This window comes from Neovison vison, chromosome 11 (genome assembly GCF_020171115.1).
Source record: "Neovison vison isolate M4711 chromosome 11, ASM_NN_V1, whole genome shotgun sequence".
Taxonomy (NCBI): domain Eukaryota; kingdom Metazoa; phylum Chordata; class Mammalia; order Carnivora; family Mustelidae; genus Neogale; species Neogale vison.
This window is the reverse complement of record NC_058101.1, coordinates 98,439,911-98,449,469: the sequence shown is the minus strand read 5'-3', so window position 1 is coordinate 98,449,469 and position 9,559 is coordinate 98,439,911. Positions and strand designations below refer to the sequence as shown.

At 40.7% G+C, this 9,559-nt stretch overlaps 1 pseudogene; it reads left to right on the top strand.

The window, feature by feature from the left end:
• Positions 1-3,263: 3,263 nt before the first annotated feature.
• Positions 3,264-4,675, top strand: LOC122889253 (annotated as a pseudogene).
• The last annotated feature ends 4,884 nt before the right edge of the window (positions 4,676-9,559 follow it).

Sequence of the window (9,559 nt, the reverse complement as noted above, 5' to 3'; positions counted from 1 at the left end):
TAATAAAACCACCATTTTGCACTGGAGATGTCTCAAGAATTCTTTCTTGGCCATCAGCTCTGGAACCCACCAAACCTCACCTTTACATTCCAAAAACTACAACATTTGGCACCCAATGTGGGGCCTTCGAGTCTTCATCTGTACTCTGAGCTCTGGTGCAAACTTGGTAAGTACTCTCTCTACTCATTCCAGGGGCTCTTCAAGGAGTATGGTCTTATTGGAACACTTTCAAGCCAGTTGCTCAGGCTGCAATCCTCTGCCCATGGCTACTCTATGACTAAAAGAAAGCCTGCCTTTTGACTGGAAACTGGTACCTGGCTGGATAAATAATAAGACTCAGAAACTTGATGAAAGTCTTTATTCCTGTCCTTATACAAAGTTGACTGTCCTTGGCCTGGGACAGCCACCTAAGTCACCAGGATGGCTGCCAATCTTGAGATTCCTGTGTGAGGTTTCCTCCTGACTGATCTAATGTGATCCCTTCCACATCCTTGGTCTAGCTGCTTCTGGCTGTGGGAACTCCACGGGGACCAGATGAAACCAGTATCCAGTTGAATTAAAACCCAACTGGGGACCATTTCCTAGGGAAAGTCATCTGTAAAGACTACACATGCTGAAACATCACTTACATCATGATGGATTTCTATCTCTACTGTTTCTTGTCAATGTCCTCTACTAACTACTTAAGTTACAACATTGGGAACTTTCCTCTTGTCAAACTTCTCTAGTGTAGTTAAAACCGGTGGGTTTGATGTGGCTTTTGAGTCAAGCCAAGGTGTGTATGGCCTTCGTGGTGGGGCCTTTAGAGCAAGGCAAGCCAAAGCTCATTGTGGCCTTCTCAACAGGGCCTTCAGCAAGGCAGGCCAAGACACAGTGTGACCTTCATGGCATGGCCTTCCAGACAATCCAAGGCATATGTGGCCTTCATGGCAAGGCATACTTGGTCCATATGATGGCATCCATTGTAGTATAGAATGTGATGGGGAAGTGGGAGAGGGCAGGCCCCATTCCTACAGGGCCATTATGACAGGGACTAATCATAACAATTTCTTTCAAGGGACGTCTCATGTCACTTTGACATCAGGAATCTCTAACATATCTTGAGAATGGGTCACTACTTGGGAGTCCAGGAGGAGTTTCTTGATAATGGACCTTCTCTCTTCAGTCCCCAAGGACTCTCCCTTGGGATGCCTCCTTAACCCACTGGAAACAATTAGGATTGCAAAATTTAAGAAAGGTACTGCATGACTTCAGTCAGATGTCTTCTGCAAGAAACAGAGCAAATAGATGGAGGTATCCCAAGTCCATCCGAGGCTTTCAGGGCTCTAAATCAGGACCCACACCTAAGGTCCTCTTGCAGAGTGTGTTTTGGTTATAACCAGAACAGTGAACTCCTTCCTGTATTGGAATGTAATTATCTACATAGGCGTTCTCTGAATAAACCCAAGTTACTGGAGAAAACACAGGATATTCCTAGCAAAGGGGACTCTGAGTCTCTCTCTCTCTTTCTCAACTGGTCCACCCATTAGACCCAGGTTACTCTAGTGGTACCTGAGGGCTTCTCCCTCATTCATTTCCTGGATTAATAGTTATAATTGGAACCAACTGTCCCTGGTTAGTATCCCTCAGGATGGGGACTTTAAGAAATATTCCCAAGCAGCTGCCAAAACTCCATTTGTTTGGGGGAAATTCTCAGTCTTCTCTGGCCTATCATGGACTGCCTATTCCTCCTTGTTGGCAGGAAAACATGGCATCTGCTCCTCTGTTGAAGCTGATGAGCTCTAGAACTGGGAACCCTTTCTCTGCCTTCTGGTAGCATTTCACCTCTTCTGCCTTCTTGTCCCCTTCCTCCTGTTTCTGCACCGCCTTGGATGCAGCCTGCTTAACTGGCTTTTGTACCATCCTCAGTGTCTCCAGTAACAGTGGCTCCTCCTCCTACCCTCACTATCAAGGAGTGAAGAAAACCCCACCCTGGACTTAACATCAGATTTCCCCTCCAGTGTCCCAGGTAAAAATAACAATGGGGACAAACCGACTTTTAAAAGTGGATCCACGTGAAACGTACTTTGGTATTTAAACTAATTTAAGTTTGTTGGTTTAATTAATATCGGCCTGTCTTTAGAGTTATCAGCTTTATAAATGGAACTTTTATTCTACCAAGATTTACTGAAGGTCAAATAAGTTTATATTATGTCCGTTGCAATTTGTTAGCAAAAAGATGACTTAAATGATGGTTAATTTTCCGTCTCCAAGTTTTCATGGATAATTGTTAAGATAACTTTCAAAGTCACTGGTAACCTGAAACTTGAAAGTTTTGCTTGGAAGATAAATGGGATTTAATTCTTTGGACATCTAGTTCCTTTCCAAATGGGCTAAAGTGCTAAAGCATTGATTACTAGATGTAGATTTGTGCTTTTGACTTATTATTGCAAAGAAACTAAGAATATTTGAATCTTGGTATACCTGTTTTGTGCTTAATAGATTCATAAGTTTGCCATCTAAAGAATTGTGGTGTGATAGTTCACAATCAGTTACCACTTAGTTTTCAATGGAGACTAAAGTTTCTAAGAGTGCAAAATTTTGCTTAGTGTAATTAAGACTAATGCAAATGAGGGAAGCAACTCTGTAGGTAGAAAGGTAGGAAATATGGAAGAAAGATGAAAGGAATGGGAATGCATTTTTGTTCAAGGTAATAGGAAGTAATTTTGTCCTAAATGATACTGGTCATTTGGAAAGAAATGGCTTGGGACAAAAATCTGTATGCAAAGGAAGCTTGTAGTTTTGTTGTAGGGAAACCTTTGGAAGCAATTTTAGTTGTGGTCAGGATGGGCTAAGATTGAAATGATTGGATTTTAAAAGTATCAGTCACAGGGTTGAAAGTCTGCTTTCTCTTGGTTAAAAAGACATCGTTTTCTTGAATTATTGGTCTGCTCTTGATAAAATGCAAACCAAGATTTTTTTCTCTTTTGCCTATCCAGAAAAAAGAATTTTTTTTTTGTCTTTATCAAGACTTTGATTACTTGGTTAAAATTTCTCAGTATTAAAGGAGCTGGGGCACCTGGGTGGCTTAGAGGGTTAAGCCTCTGCCTTCCGCTCAGGTCATGATCTTAGAGTCCTGGGATCAACTGGATCAGACTCTCGCTCTCTCTCAGTGGGGAGCCTGTTTCCACCCTCTCTCTCTGCCTGCCTCTCTGCCTACTTGTGATCTCTCTCTCTGTGCCAAATACATAAATAAAATCTTAAAAAAAATAAAATAGCTTTTCCTATAGGAGCCGCCGGGTTGAGAGGAGCGTGGCCCTCTCCTCTCCCCGCGATGGCGTGTGCTCGCCCATTGATATCTGTGTACTCAGAAAAGGGGGAATTATCTGGCAAAAATGTTACTTTGCCTGCTGTGTTCAAGGCTCCCATTCGACCGGATATTGTGAACTTTGTTCACACCAACTTGCGCAAAAACAACAGACAGCCATATGCTGTCAGTGAATTAGCAGGTCATCAAACCAGTGCTGAGTCTTGGGGTACTGGCAGAGCTGTGGCTCGAATTCCCAGAGTTCGAGGTGGTGGGACTCACCGTTCTGGCCAGGGTGCCTTTGGAAATATGTGTCGTGGGGGCCGCATGTTTGCACCCACCAAAACCTGGCGCCGTTGGCATCGCAGAGTGAACACGACACAGAAGCGATACGCCATTTGCTCTGCCCTGGCTGCCTCGGCCTTACCAGCGCTGGTCATGTCTAAATGTCATCGTATTGAGGAAGTTCCTGAACTTCCTTTGGTGGTTGAAGATAAAGTTGAAGGCTATAAGAAGACCAAGGAGGCTGTTTTGCTTCTTAAAAAACTTAAAGCCTGGAATGATATCAAAAAGGTCTATGCCTCTCAGCGAATGAGAGCTGGCAAGGGCAAAATGAGAAACCGCCGTCGAATCCAGCTCAGGGAACCCTGCATCATCTACAATGAAGACAATGGTATCATCAAGGCCTTCAGAAACATTCCTGGAATTACTTTACTTAATGTAAGCAAACTGAACATTTTTTTTTTTTAAGCAAACTGAACATTTTGAAACTTGCTCCTGGTGGGCATGTGGGACGTTTCTGCATTTGGACTGAAAGTGCTTTCCGCAAGTTAGACGATCTTTATGGCACTTGGCGTAAGGCTGCCTCCCTCAAGAGTAACTACAACCTTCCCATGCATAAGATGCTTAATACAGACCTTAGCAGAATCTTGAAAAGTCCAGAGATCCAAAGAGCCCTCCGAGCACCACGCAAGAAGATTCATCGCAGGGTCCTGAAGAAGAATCCACTGAAGAACCTGAGAATCATGTTGAAGCTAAACCCCTATGCAAAGACCATGCGCCGGAACACCATTCTTCGCCAGGCCAAGAAGCACAAACTCCGGATGGATAAGGCAGCGGCAGCCTTAGAAGCCAAATCAGGTGAGAAGGGAGTTCCAGGCAAGAAGCCTGTGGTAGGGAAGAAAGGAAAGAAGGCTGTTAGTGTGAAGAAGCAGAAGAAACCTGTGGTGGGGAAAAAGGCTGCAGCTACCAAGAAACCAGCGGCAGATAAGAAGCCTGCAGAAAAGAAACCCACTGCAGAGAAGCCTGCTGCCTAAAAACTTAACGTTTATTCATAAAAGTCAAATAATTTTGGACAGCTAATTTTGAATAAAGACATGATCAAAGCCATTGAGAAGCAAGAAAAAAAAATAAAATAAAATAAAGGAGCTAAATTTTGCTAACAACTATATAACCCTACATATTTGCCTTTTGAATCTCTTGTCACCTTGATTAAATAGAAATAATTTTTGTAACGTACTTTAAAACGTTCTAAGGGGGGTGCCTGAGTGGCTCAGTGGGTTGGGCCTCTGCTTTCCGCTCGGGTCATGATCTCAGAGTCCTGGGATGGAGCCCTGCATCGGGCTCTCTGCTCCGTGGGGAGCCTGCTTCCCTCCCCCCGCCTGCCTCTCTGCCTACTTGTGATCTCTGTCTGTCAAATAAATAAATAAAAATTTAAAAAAAACAAAACAACAACAAAAAAACGTTCTAAGGTTTTCACAAACTTCCCAAGATTTAAATTGTAAATAAAGTCTCTTTGATTCATTGGGCCTTTTTATTTGGTATGTTAAGCTACTCTGGAAGAATTGTTAAATAATAAGCCTAGGTTGTATTGTTTGGGTAAATGCTATAACAATTCTAGAATGATACGCAGTTCCTAAAACTTTAATATGTTCTGATATAAGACCATTACTTAAAATTCTCATTATTGAAGTGTTATGTGTCACAGAAATAACCAGGTTTCCTTGCAACTATGTTGTAACCTCTCAAAAGATCTTTAACTATGTCAATTTTTGAGTTTTTCATTTATAGTTATTGTTCTTTTTTTCTTGAAGAACAGGTTTCATCTTCAAGAGGATTCATTAACAGGACTTTTGGGACAAATACAGTTATTTAGTACCTTTAAGGTCAAAACTGAAATTAGTAAGAATTTCCAGAACTAACTAACCTGAGGATAATTATAGTTTATGACTCTTGTTTGAAACATTTTTTTTCTCTAATATTTGCTCTTCCTGACTAAGGAAATATTCTCTTAAGACATCAGTGATACACAGAAATAATAAAGTATTCCTCTATGAACAGAATAAAGCATTCAACTCTTCTATCTACTTGAACCCTCTGAAATTCAAAAGATCTCAGTAAGTATTCTTTCTTCCATGACAATTATAGTGACATGACAAGTCACTTGTATAAGTTCAATAAGCATGTGTTTTCCTTGTAACAGGACACCATTGAAAACACTGGTTATTTTACCTAGACTCTGACTGGAATGTCTATTTGAGAGACTTGCATAGACTCATATATGACCATACAGCCTTAAGGAATGAAGGTTGACTTTATGAAACATGAGGACAATAAAGCCCCTTGGAAATGTTGACCTGATACCTTGTTTAGAGTTCCCAGAAGCCTCACAAGGTGAGTAAAGAGTATCACTTCCTGAGGTTGCAGGAACCTCAACCTTGTTGGGGATCTCAACAAGAGGGATCCATCCAAATCTACAGGTATTGCAAGCATGTCTGATGGTAAGCATGTCTGATGGTAAGCCCTTGGCTTGGCTTCTGGTTTGGAGAGGCTACTAAAAGTTCAACCTTATAAAATTTCCAGCAGAACAAATTCTAAAAGATCTATAATAAATCACTATTCTTGCTGAGATTATGTAAATTGTAAGGCCAAGTTTTTTAAAATTGGACTTGCTTTATAAATGAGTTAGTCCTGATTTGGCTATCTCTGATTAAACATGAGGGTTATTATAGAGAGAAAATGTTTCAATAACACATTTTTGTAGATATTAGATTCTAAGCAAAGAGACTTAAGAAAACTGGATTGTTGGATTACTCCTACTGGTATTACTCATTCTTTGAATGAGGATTGCCCCAAAACAATCAACTGTTATTGGTTATCATCCCTTTTGAGATACTATCTGGAAATTCTGTTCTTACTGGAGACCTACCAACTGATGGAGACTATAATGCTCTGTTAAATTATTCACTTGAGGCTGGTTAATTCATAAATCTTTAAATGAATACACAAACCTTATCTTCCTTAAACCTGATCTGACAATCACTAACATCCACCCCATAAAACCCCTGGGCATCGGGATTATTTAAAGGATTGGAATTCTAATACAGCAGGGGAATTAACTCCAAAATGGAAGAGCCCCTACCGGGTCATAGTATGTACTCCCACAATAGTAAGATTAGAGGGGCACTCTTCATGTGCTCATATATCTAGAATAAAACCTTTAATACCCTCACAGGAAACCAGTGAGCAAACTAACATGCCTTCTTATTCCTGCAAATCAGTGGAAGACCTCAAATTTCTCTTCAAACAACAATAAAAGCTTGGAGAAAATTTTAGTTAACTACCAAAGGTCTTTTTATTCAGGCTTCTCTTTCTTATTATAATAACCTTTTCTTGTCTTTTTCTGGTGTCTCCCTTCCTGGTGCCAAGACTCCTCCACTGCCATAACTTCCAGTTGAGAGATGATCCGTTCTACTCAAGGAGGTTTGTATATGTTGTCTACCTTGGATTGGTTGCCTCTGCCTTTGGTAACTCTTATATATAAATTCCCCAAATAACCAATGTTGACTCATAGGTAAGGACATTTCTACATCTCTATTCAGCAGGAAGAAGTTATAAAAGATGAGACTTCCACCCTCAGCAATCTTAAAGGTTTAAGGGTCAAAATAATTCAGGGAGGTATGATATGGTAAACAAAGGCAGAAGGAAATGTAGATAAAATTAAATGTCCATATAACCTGCATCCCATTGACAAATACTTGATGCAGGCAGAATATTGTGTTCCTCCAAGAATCTCCCAACTGTCTTAATGTTAATGCTTTGCTAGAGGGAAAAATAACCTTGTTTTCAAAATAGCAAGCCTTCTGGTATCCTGTGTCTTCTTCAGCACATGAAGATCTTTTAAAAGTTCCCTTATCTTTACTTCCCCCACCCCCAAAGTATATAATTAGTTGCCCCTCACAATCCCTGGCAGCAGCAGGCAGCAACCATTATTTCTGCCCATGGGTTCTGTCCCTGTGCTTTAATAAAACCACCATTTTGCACTGAAGACATCTCAAGAATTCTTTTTTGGCCATCTGGGACACCTGAGTGGCTCAGTTGGTTAAGCAACTATCTTCAGTTCAAGTCATGATTCTGGAATCCTGGGATCAAGTCCGCATCAGAATACCTGCCAAGTGGGAGTCTGCTTCTCCCTCTGACTTCTCCCCTGTCATGCTCTCTCTCTCTTATTCTCTTTCTCTCTCTTGAATTTAAAAAAAAAAAAAAAATCAACAAATAATAAATAAGATCTTAAAAAAAAAAAAAAAAAAAAAGAATTCTTTCTTGGCCATCAACTCTGGATTCCACCAAAACCTCACCTATATATTCCAAAAACTATATCATTAATTTCCTAACACTCTCTCCCAAATAAAAAACTGTATTTTTCAATTGCACTTTAAGTTTGAACTTTTTAGTCTTGCATTCAAGGATTTCTGTGATCCCACAGCATCCTATCTGTCCTGTTTTTAAGTGAACACACAGTGCAGGTAATCTAGATTACTATCTGTTTTCTGATAATAAATTGTGTCTTCTTTCTGTGGCATTGCAAATATCATCCTCCCTGCATGATATTCTGAACCACCAACTCCATTGGTAACTAAAGGTTACTCACATAAATATTTTGACAATGTTTGGACAAAACCAAAGGATGAAGAAAATTAAAAAACCTCCCTTCAAAAAGTTATCATTTAAGTGGGAAGCCCAGAGATAACTGGATTTGGAAAATCCCTAGTATTTGAATCCTGCACAGGCAAGTTGTATTCTTCAGTGTCACTGGCTGTGGGCTTTTGCTGTGCACTCCTGTCTTATTGGCTCCTCTTCATAGATATCCTTTAACAAGGCCTAATATAATGTTATTTTAGTCACTTTGGTCATTAGTAGTTTTTTTTTTTTAAAGATTTTATTTATTTATTTGACAGGCAGAGATCACAAGTAGGCAGAGAGGAAGGCAGAGAGAGAGAGAGAGGAGGAAGCAGGCTCCCCGCAGAGCAGAGAGCCCGATGTGGGGCTCGATCCCAGGACCCTGGGATCATGACCTGAGCCGAAGGCAGAGGTTTTAACCCACTGAGCCACCCAGGCACCCCGGTCATTAGTGGTTTTTGAAAGGAGAAATATTACAAGTGTTTTATAATTTGTATGTTAATTGTTTTCTTTCAATCCAAGTAGAAGACAACATCAGTTCAGAATTCTTATGCAGCATTTCGCCATCTAAATTATGGTTGAAAAATATATGTTTATTTATTTTTCATTTTGGGGTGGTAAAGTATATTTTATTGATTGTACAGGACAAGGTAGGTCTTGCCAATCTTCTTCTCTTCTTCAGAGGGCTTGAAATAGGAACTGTGTAGAGGCCAAGAGATTCTCAGTGTATTGGGGGATGAGCTGGGGCAGGGACTCCTCAGCAGCTAATGGCCTCTCTCTTCTTCTTGCTCTCTCTGAATCTCATGGTTCAAGGGGCTCTTACTCCTTGGAGGCCATCTGGGCCATAAGGTCCACCACTCAGTTGCTGTAGCCAAACTCATTGTCACTCTGGGTAATGAGCTTGACAAAGTAGTCATTGAGAGCAATGCAACCCCCAACATCAATTGTGGAAAAGTGGGTATTACTGTCAAAGTTGTAGATAACCCTATCCTCAGTATGGCCCAACATTCCCTGGAAGGAGCCTTTTGATGCCTGCTTCACCACCTTCTTGATGTCATTGTATTTTACAGCTTTCTTCAGGTGAGTAAGGAACAGGCAGGGCTATGTCAGGAGAGATAGATCATGGGCCATGGGATCAAGCTCGGAAAACTAAAAAAATGTGGAAGATGACAGGAAACAAGAGATAAGGGAAAAGCCCCACCATCCTGTCCCAGATGTCAAAGGTGGGGGTTCTTGTTAAATAACTACTTGTGACCAAGAAAATTACTGGACCCTGAAAAGGAAGTAAGACAGAGAAATGTGTTATCACTAGTC